The sequence below is a fragment of the Gracilinanus agilis genome, chromosome 6 (assembly GCF_016433145.1).
Source record: "Gracilinanus agilis isolate LMUSP501 chromosome 6, AgileGrace, whole genome shotgun sequence".
Classification (NCBI taxonomy): domain Eukaryota; kingdom Metazoa; phylum Chordata; class Mammalia; order Didelphimorphia; family Didelphidae; genus Gracilinanus; species Gracilinanus agilis.
In genome coordinates, this window is record NC_058135.1 from 290,126,493 (window position 1) to 290,136,236 (window position 9,744).

Here is a 9,744-nt window from a genome sequence, read left to right on the forward strand (position 1 = left end):
TTCCTTCTAAATAAACTAATAATGATAAAATTCTCAAGAGTTACAAATGTCTTCCTCCTATGTAGGAATATAACCAGTTTCACCTCATTGAATACTTTGAGTTTAGTGTCCATTTGCCCAATCTTAATTTTTAAGGAATTGTTTTCTTTCATTTGCTTTGGTACCTCCTTTTCCATTTAGTCAGTTCTGTTATTTAAGAAATTCTTCTCTTCAGTGGATTTTTGTATCTCTTTTTCCATTTGGCCTTTTGGGGTGAAGCTACAGTCGGAAGCAAAACACTTGTGAGGTGGGACATAGTGAAGGAGAGAGAGAGAGGTAAGGATAAACAGGGGGGAATAGTATGGGGTAGGGGATTACATAGCATGGAATTATATAGCAGAGTGTATTAAAAATTAGCATTCTACAATATGTTCTTTATAAGAAACATGAAGCATGAAGAATACACAAAGAATACTGAAAGGGACTGGGGCAGAATTTATTATGCTTTAGCTGAAGTAAAAAAGCAGGAGTACCATAGACAATGCAGTGATATCAGTACTAAACCTATATATTCTAAATGAGAATATCCAAATTTTCTTTTTTAAAACCCTTACCTTCTATCTTAGAATCGATATGATGTATTGGTTCCAAGGCAGGAGAGTGATAAGGGGTAGGCAATGGGAGTTAAGTGACTTGCCCAGGGTCACACAGCTAGGAAGTGTCTGAGGTCAGATTTGAACCCAGGACCTCCCATCTCTAGGACTGATTCTCTATCCACTGAGCCCCCTAGCTGCCCCCCAGCATCCACATTTTTAAAGAGGTTACATAAGCTGCCGTGATCTTTGGGTCGGACTGTTGAAGCCCAGGTAGGAGCTGAAAGGAAAGTGAGACAGTTGTGGGAGGAATAGGAATCGGATGCAAAGGCTGGAGACCCTTGGGAAGACTGATACAAGGAAGATTCAGAGGATAGTATAGAGAAAAGAGAAACATGGACTCTGACTCTCTCTCCTTCCTTTGATACCTCTGTACTCAAGGCAAATAGTGAAGAAAGAATGGAAAAAATACTGAAAATTATTTGAGATATGATTGATAAAAGCAAGTAAGAGAAGGGTTGGATAAGAATATGAAACAAGATGTGTTCTCTTTTATTAAGGGACTTAAAGTCCATTGTATGGATATGTATATCCATCTATATGTATATACACATAGAAAGTTTAATTAGAAGATAAGAGAAAAGAGAGGGCAGAGTGTTATAATCTTTTTACATTAAAAATGTGAACAATAAATTTGAAGGTAAAACATTTGAATATTTTTATTAATGCTAGCAAGTTTTGAGATATGTTGTTGTTGTTATTGTTTTAACAGCACTTTATTCCCTTTATTTTTCCCTTAGTTTCATTCACATGGAAAACACACAGGATATTTGATGAGACAATCCTTGGTTTCTTGAAAGAAAACTTAATTTCATTTGAAAGGGTTCATGCTGTCACTCAAGTGACAGATGTTAAGAAGAATTTTGCAACCTCAGGTCACATAGAGACTTAGATTTTCTCTTTGCCAAGATTAAGTCACCCTATTTTGCTCTTTTTTTTCTTTTATTCATTTTTTTATTTAGAATATTTTTTTCCATGGATACCTGATTCATGATTCCACTCCCTCCCCTCTCCCGGAGCTGATGAGCAATTCCACTGGGTTATACATGAATCATTATTCAAAACTTATTTCCATGTTAATATTTGCAGTAGAGTGATTTTTTTTTAAGAAAATACTTTTACTTTATTTTTTAGAAAAATTTTTTCCATGGTTACATGATTCATGTTCTTACTTGCTCCCCCCCAACCCCACCCCCAGTAGCCAACACTCATTTCCACTGGGATCAAGACCTATTTCCATATTGATAGTTGTACTAGGGTGGTTGTTTAGAGTTTAATTCCCAAATCATGTCCGCATCAACCCATGTGTTCAAGCAGTTGTTTTTCTTCTGTGTTTCCACTCCTGCAGTTCTTCCTCTGAATGTGGTTAGTTTTCTTTCTCATAAGTCCCTCAGAATTGTCCTGGATCACTGCATTGCTGCTAGTACAGAAGTCCATTGTATTTGATTTTACCACAGTGTATCCATCTCTGTGTACAATGTTCTTCTGGCTCTGCTCCTTTCATAGTGATCTTTTAACATCAAAACCCCAATCATATCCCCATTGAATTAAGTGATCGATCCTATGTTTTTCTTCTGTGTTTTTGCTCCCACAGTTCTTCCTCTGGATGTGGATACATTCTTTTTTCTAAGTCCCTCAGAATTGTCCTGATCACTGCATTGCTGCTAGTAGCAAAGTCAGTTACATTCCATTGTGCTACATTGTATCAGTCTCTGTGTACAATGTTCTTCTGGTTCTGCTCATTTCACTCTGCATCAATTCCTGGAGGTCATTCCAGTTCACATGGAATTCCTCCAGTTCATTATTAATTTTAGCACAATAGTATTCCATCCCCATCATATACCACAATGTGTCCAGTCATTCCCCAATTGATGGACATCCCCTCATTTTCCAATTTTTTGCCACCACAAAGAGCATGGCTATGAATATTTTTGTACAAGTATTTTCTTTTATCTCTTTGGAGTAGAAACCCAGCAGTAGTATGGTTGGCTCAAAGGGTAGGCAATCTTTTAAAGCCCTTTGCACATAATTCCAAATTACTCTCCAGTGCAGGGTTTCAGTTATAAATGAATCATGAAGATATTAAAGATATATTCAAAAGATGACTCTTATGAGCAAAGTGTTCATGGACCTGACTTATGGATATATTTCTAATATTTTACATGATTGATTTCTGAATCCTTAAATTGGTTGGATCTTAAATTTTGTGGAACTTAGAAATCAAGCCTTTACTTTTTTACTATGATCTGCTAAGTTCTAAAGGTGCTTTGTAATGTCAAAGACTTACATTTGCATTCCTAAGTGGAATGGCCTGGAAATGGCCTGGTGCCAATGGCCTGGAAAGGTGAAGGGTTCTGTCCAGTATACCTGGCAATCTGTTGGGTTATTATCCACTTTTGGCTTTGTCATTAACATGTTAAAACTGATGTACTTACTGGGTTATTAACACCCTGCCACCCTCAAACCCTTTTACAACTATCCTTAATAAACAGATCAACTCCCTCATACTCTTTCTCTGACTATCTGAGGAGGAAGAGTTGACCTGCTGACATGCTGAGACCATGCTAATGTCTTGTCTCTTTTTCATGCCAAGACAAAGAGACTTTAGAACATAAGAATCTGATTGTGGGAAGCCAAAAAGAGGATAAAAATCTGAGACTCCTCTTTTGACCCCTTTTGTGATTCTTGTGATTTCTTGTTGAAAAGTATTGTGGCCTTATTGAAAAGTTTTAAGTTCCTATCAAACCTGCATTTAACAGTTTAACACTCTTCCCCTTTGGCCAGGAATGCAGCTGCCTGGTACAGCCAAGGCCAAAACCTCACAAGGGGCATTTCAACCCTGAGAAAATATTCCCCAACTTGGCTTTCTGATAAGAACCCAGTCAAAATTCAGCCTTGGCCTTGTTCTATTCTGAAGTCAAATGAGACCTTTTGTGTTTTGATATGACATAATTTGTAACTTCTGCACATCTGCGATGTTTCGGGGGGGTTCTTTTGTGTGAACTGAGTCTTGAAATATATATATAATAAACCCTATGCTCCTGGAGACAGAGCTGGAAGTATGAGCTAAAAGATCATCTCCCATGTATTTCCTTATCAACTAAGCAGTCCTTATCAGATCTCTGATCCTTATCAGGTCTCTGATCTAAACTTCCTATGGAAGTTTAGGGGTCTTTCAAACTATATTTCCCATGATTCCTGGCTTGTGTAATCACGTGAACAGGTAGAGAGAAGAATAAAAAGGAAGTGCCAGGATTGGCACTCTCTCTTTTCCAGCTGAAGCAGCATGGTGATGGAGAACAGTTTTTTCAAACTGATTCTTAATATGGCACGTGGCCTCATTTTTCTAATGGCTACTAATAAATCTTTTAAAACCATAATATTTTAAAATCTATCCTTTTACATCCATTTTATTTCTTACATTGGGGAAGAGATACTTTATCTGAAATGAATTTAACATTAACTACATGTAATATGGCACACAAACACTTTTTAGCACCTTTAATTAGATCTCATGCTAAATTCACCGATCTAATCACGTGGCTTACTTCTAAACCTATTTGGGTAAATCTATGGCCTGTAAATGGAAAGATACTCCAGCAAATTGATAAATTAATCCTGCCACAAGGAATACGTAACACCTTCACCTTGTGTCAAAAGTTTGTACCACAGGTGCTGGAATCAGTCAAGAAAAAATTTTAAACTCACTACCATTGTGTGAAAAACATAAATTGGCCAGTTCTTCAGAGAAAATTCAGATTGATCCAACTTTTAAATATTTAGGGACAATTGTTTATCAATAGGACATTAGGCCACAGAAATAGATTTGTAGAGATTGCTTGAAAACTGAATGATTTTCAAAAATTGATAGGTGACCGGCCTCAGCCACTTCCCAGCTGTGTGACCCTGGGCAAGTCACTTGACCCCCATTGCCCACCCTTGCCAATCTTCCACCTATGAGACAATGCACCGAAGTACAAGGGTTTAAAAACAAACAAACAAAAAAAAATCGATAGGTGATATTGACTTAGGTATTTAAAAAAAATAACCACAGGAAAACTGGAAAATTTGCCACTTTTCTTCCCTCTCCTCACCTAGGGAGCTTTCACCTGAAGCTGAGAAAGAATTGCAGAAAGCTGAAGCAACTTTATTCAAAAATAAATGATCTAGGGGGCAGCTGGGTAGCTCCATGGATTGAGAGTCAGGCCCAGAGATGGGACATCCAAGGTTCAAGTCTGGCCTCAAATACTTCCCAGCTGTGTGACCCTGGGCAAGTCACTTGACCCCCATTGCCCACCCTGACCACTCTTCCACCAAGGAGCCAATACACAGAAGTTAAGGGTTTAAAAAAATATGATCTAGAAAGGATCCTTCTCTGCCTTTAGTGACCTCAATTTTAAAGACAAGGTACACTCCCATTGGTGCCTTGCATCAGGGTGAACACGTTATTGAATGGATTTACTTATCTAACCAGCAAACAAAATCACTTACTAGTCACTTGGAATTGAGAGTGTTAGTAGTCACTCAAATTAGGAAAAGATCTCAGCAACTGTTTGGTTCTGATCCTGACACTATTCATCTACCAATAACACAAGAGCAGGTTCAAATGTTATTTGCACGGTGTCTACCTTGGCAAATAATTTTTTGGCTACACCAAGGTCATCCTCTTGACTCAGTTTCCTCATTGTGTTACTTCCTTTTTTTTTTTCATTTTACCCTTAACTTCTTTGTATTGGCTCCTAGGTGGAAGAGGGGTAAGGGTGGGCCATGGGGGTCAAGTGACTTGCTCAGGGTCACACAGCTGGGAAGTGTCTGAGGCTGGATTTGAACCCAGGACCTCCCGTCCCTAGGTCTGACTCTCCATCCACTGAGCTACCCAGCTGCCCCTGTTACTTCCTTTTGAATAGGAATGTTTCCCACCTGACTGGGAAGTGGAAGCTTCACTGCACGACTGGTTGTCAGTAGTCTCTCACCTAAAATGTCACAGAGCTAAGGATGCTTCATCCTGACACACGTGTGGAGTTATTCCCTCCTCTTAGATTCGAACCTGAAGCACCAGTTTTATTGCCGTTATAATCATGCCCCGGCTTTTTCCTTTTATAATCCGAGCAAGTGGTCAGTCAAATATATGAGTATGATGCAAATATATAAGATCTTGCTCTTTTCAATCTGGAAATGTGTACTGATTTGCCATCATAGGGTCTTGTCATCTGTCTGCTAAATGCTTGCATGGTCAAGGGTAAGATTAAGCCCTTGTCAGAATGCGGGGGGGGGGGGGGGGGGAGTTACTGGCCAAAGGCAAAGCTTGGGGAAGAAAGGCACAAGCCTACTGCTCCGAGAGGCAGAAACGTCCTTGGCTTCATTTCAGGGAATGCGATTTCAGTACAATCAATCAGTCATCTTATTGGAGAATAACGTTTGTGAAGTATCTGTTCCATTTGGTGACTAAGAACCGTTCACATGTTCTACTACAGGCATCCCATTGAATATGCGCTGTTCTCGGTATATAATTGGGAATTAAATGTCTTTACACATGCCGTGCCAGGCCTTTTGCTAAAATTATAGTAAAGACAGCCTCTTGTAAGTAAATTCATTTGTGAAATTGTTAAACTTAGAGGTGGAGAGCCTCTATCTGCAAAGGGTGTTATCTATGTTTTCATAAATGAGTAGATCCTTAATAGCATCTGATCCTCCTTATATTGACTAATTTGGAAAATTGTGACGTATCCAATTGACAAAAAGAGCCCTTACAGGGGGCAGCTGGGTAGCTCAGTGGATTGAGAGTCAGGCCTAGAGACGGGAGGTCCTGGGTTCAAATCCAGCCTCAGACACTTCCCAGCTGTATGTCCCTGGGCAAGTCACTTGCCCCCATTGCCCACCCTTACCACCCTTCTACCAAGGAGCCAATACACCAAAGTTAAGGGTTAAAAACAAAACAAAACAAACAAACAAAAAAATCTGGCCTCAGACACTTCCCAGCTGGGTGACCCTGGGCAAGTCACTTGACCCCCATTGCCCATCCTTACACTCTTCTGCCTTGGAGCCAATACACAGAAGGGTTAAAAAAATAAAAATAAATAAAAATGGCCCTTACCTTCTGTCTTAGGATGGGTACTAAGTACACAGTATTGACTTCAAGATGGAAGGTAAGGGTTTAAAAAAAAAGTATATAAATGTGAGTTAATCAATGAAAAACCAGCAAGTGTTTTAGGTCAGGCTGACAACTACCCCATGAGAAAACTTACATGTGATCCTGGGCCACTTCTGGCACTAGGCTTTCTTTGTTCTGTTTCTATACCATATCTGACCTGGCCTGGGATTGGTGTGGAAATCCATCCTGCTGCCACCTAGGACTGGCCTCTTGTAGATAAACTCCCTCAATGCCCCCAATGAACCTAATTAATCTTAATAAAATTAATAACCAACGAGGCATGGGCCCCTATCTTTGGCATCCCAGTATTCTTTGAAGAGTATCCTACCCTACAATGACATAATCAGTGCTGAATAGTTGGCAAGATGGTCTGCCTCCCTCCAAATCTTGTGTGTTTACACACCTCTGCTTGGTTCTCTCTTTTTAAACTTATTTATTTAGAATATTTTCCCACGGTTATGATTCATGTTCTTTCCCTCTTCTCTTCCTTCCCCCCTCCCAGAGCTGATAAGCAATTCCACTGGGTTATACATATATTATTGTTCAAAACCTATTTCTGTATTATCCATATTTGCACTAGAGTGATCATTTAACACCAAAACCTCAATCATATCCTCATTGAACCATGTGATCAATCCTATGTTTTTCTTCTGCGTTTCTGCTCCCACGGTTCTTTCTCTGGATGTGGATAGCTTCTTTCTCATAAGTCCCTCAGGATTGTCCTGGATCATTGTCTATTACATCAAAGTCTATTACATTCTATTGTGCTATAGTGTATCAGTCTCTGTGTACAATATTCTTCTGGCTCTGCTTATTTAGCTCTGCGTCTATTCATGGAGGTCTTTCCAGTTCACATGGAATTCCTCCAGTTCATTATTCCTTTCAGCACATTCCATCACTAACAGATAACACAGTTTGTTCAGCCATTCCCCAATTGATGGAAACCTCCTCATTTTCTAATTTTTTGCTACCACAAAGATCGTGGCTAGGAATATTTTTGTAAGAGTATTTTTCCTTATCTCTTTGAGATATCTGCTTGGTTCTCTTGCCCCTGCATCTTGGTTTTGGCTTCTAAATTCAATGCTCACTCAACCAATTGCATCCCTGACCTGCTTCCCCCATGAACCCTCTTTAGACTCCTCTCTACCTTCCCACCATTCCAGGGGACCACCTGAGGTCCAGTTTGCCATCCTTATCACCCCTGGATATGGCTCCACTTCTGCCACAGGGCGCCTCCAAGTTGGAAATATCGATGGGAGGAGCCCTCACACTAGCAGCAACTGGCTCAGGGCTGCCCCTGGAGATCAGGGAGGCCGCAGTTGCTTTCCTCACTGACTTCTCTGGGCATCCAGTGGAGAATGGAATTTGTCCCAACACTTGCCTGACCCAGTAACCCCTGACCCCTGGGCATTATGGTGGTAAGCAGGCTTCCAAAGATGGGAGGCCTTGTTCCCTCCAGCTCCCCAGGCCTGGGAGAATTAGAGTTACTCACTGTGAGAGTATATGTGGTCCCCTACACCTACTTTACCAGGTACGTTGTTCAGGGCCACTGAATACCCCGGGCAGCTTCCGAGGCTCCGAGGGGGACGAGGGGGCCCACATTTCATCTTGGTGATAGAAGAGCAGCCCAGCATCTCTAGAGGAGCCTCGGGCCCCCCTCGGCCCCCTCCAAAGGAGTTTGATTCCTTATGGGAGTCACCCGCCAGGTGCCAACAGATGGGTGCTTGGAGGAGCTCTTTTGACTTGAGGAATCAGGGATGGAAAGTCAGAGGTGGAGGTTTAGCCCCAAAGCTGCCCATTACACAGACTGGAGCTGACCAGTATCCCTGAGCCTCCCCTCGAAGGTCCCCTAGAAGAGAGAGAGCCCCCTCACGCCTGTCTGCAAGAGCCCATTTCACCTTGGAAGTTCAGGGTGCTCATTGGCAGCTGGTGGCTCAGTGGGTAGAGGACTATACCTGGAGTCAGGAAGCCCCGAGTTCAAAACTGTCCTCAGATCGTTACTAGCAGTGGGACACTGGGCAAGTCACTTCATCCCTGCATGCCTCAGTTTCCTCATGTGTAAAATGGGGGTATTCGTAGCACCCACCTCCCAGGGTTGTTGTGAAGCTCAAACGGGAAAAGTCATATCTGGGCATATAGTCATACAGTCTAAACCTTCAAGGCATAAATAAATGCCAACTTAAAGAAAACAAAACCCTCACCTTCTGTCTTAGAATCAATACTTTGTATTGGTTCTAAGAGAGAAGTGTGGCAAGGGCTTGGGACATACATCTAAGAAGTATCTGATGCCAGATTTGAACCCAGGACCCCCCCATCTCTAGGCCTGGCTTTCAATCTACTGAGTCACTTACCTGCCTGCAATTCTAACTTTTAATCAGAAGCTTCTTTAGGCGCTCCTCTCCCCCCTTCTGCCAGCTGCTCTCATCTCTTGCCCTCTGCTGTCTTGGCTCAGAAAAGGGAGGCTCTGCCAGAAGGAGGGCACCCCATCCCATCGGGGGTCCCCAGCCGGGTAAACAGGCCAAGGCTGGATCCCCTCAGCAGGGCCAAAGGAAGCCCCTGGGCAGATGAGTCTGAGAGGGCTGGAGTCCAGGGGCGTCTCCCATCTCTTCCCCACCAACCCCACTGGATTCCCAGCCAGTAAGGAGACAAGAGGATATAAACAGACTTCAGGACTCTATTGGGATGTGGGGTTCAGGCAGTCCTGGGCCTGAAGTCTGTTTCCGAGGCTCCTCTGGCCCAGGATCTTAGTTTCTTCCAGGTATTCGGTGACTTCTCTATTCACTTCGAGATATCTTCTCCAGTCTGAGAAGGAAACGGTGGAGATGATCTCAGGAGGAGCGGGGGGAGGCCCGCACCCATTTCTGGGGTTCTCCATGGCCCCCTGCATGACCCCTCCACCTCTGCCTGGGCTCCGGCCACCCCGCACCTACCAGGAGCCCCTCATCCAGAGAGTCGCCCCCC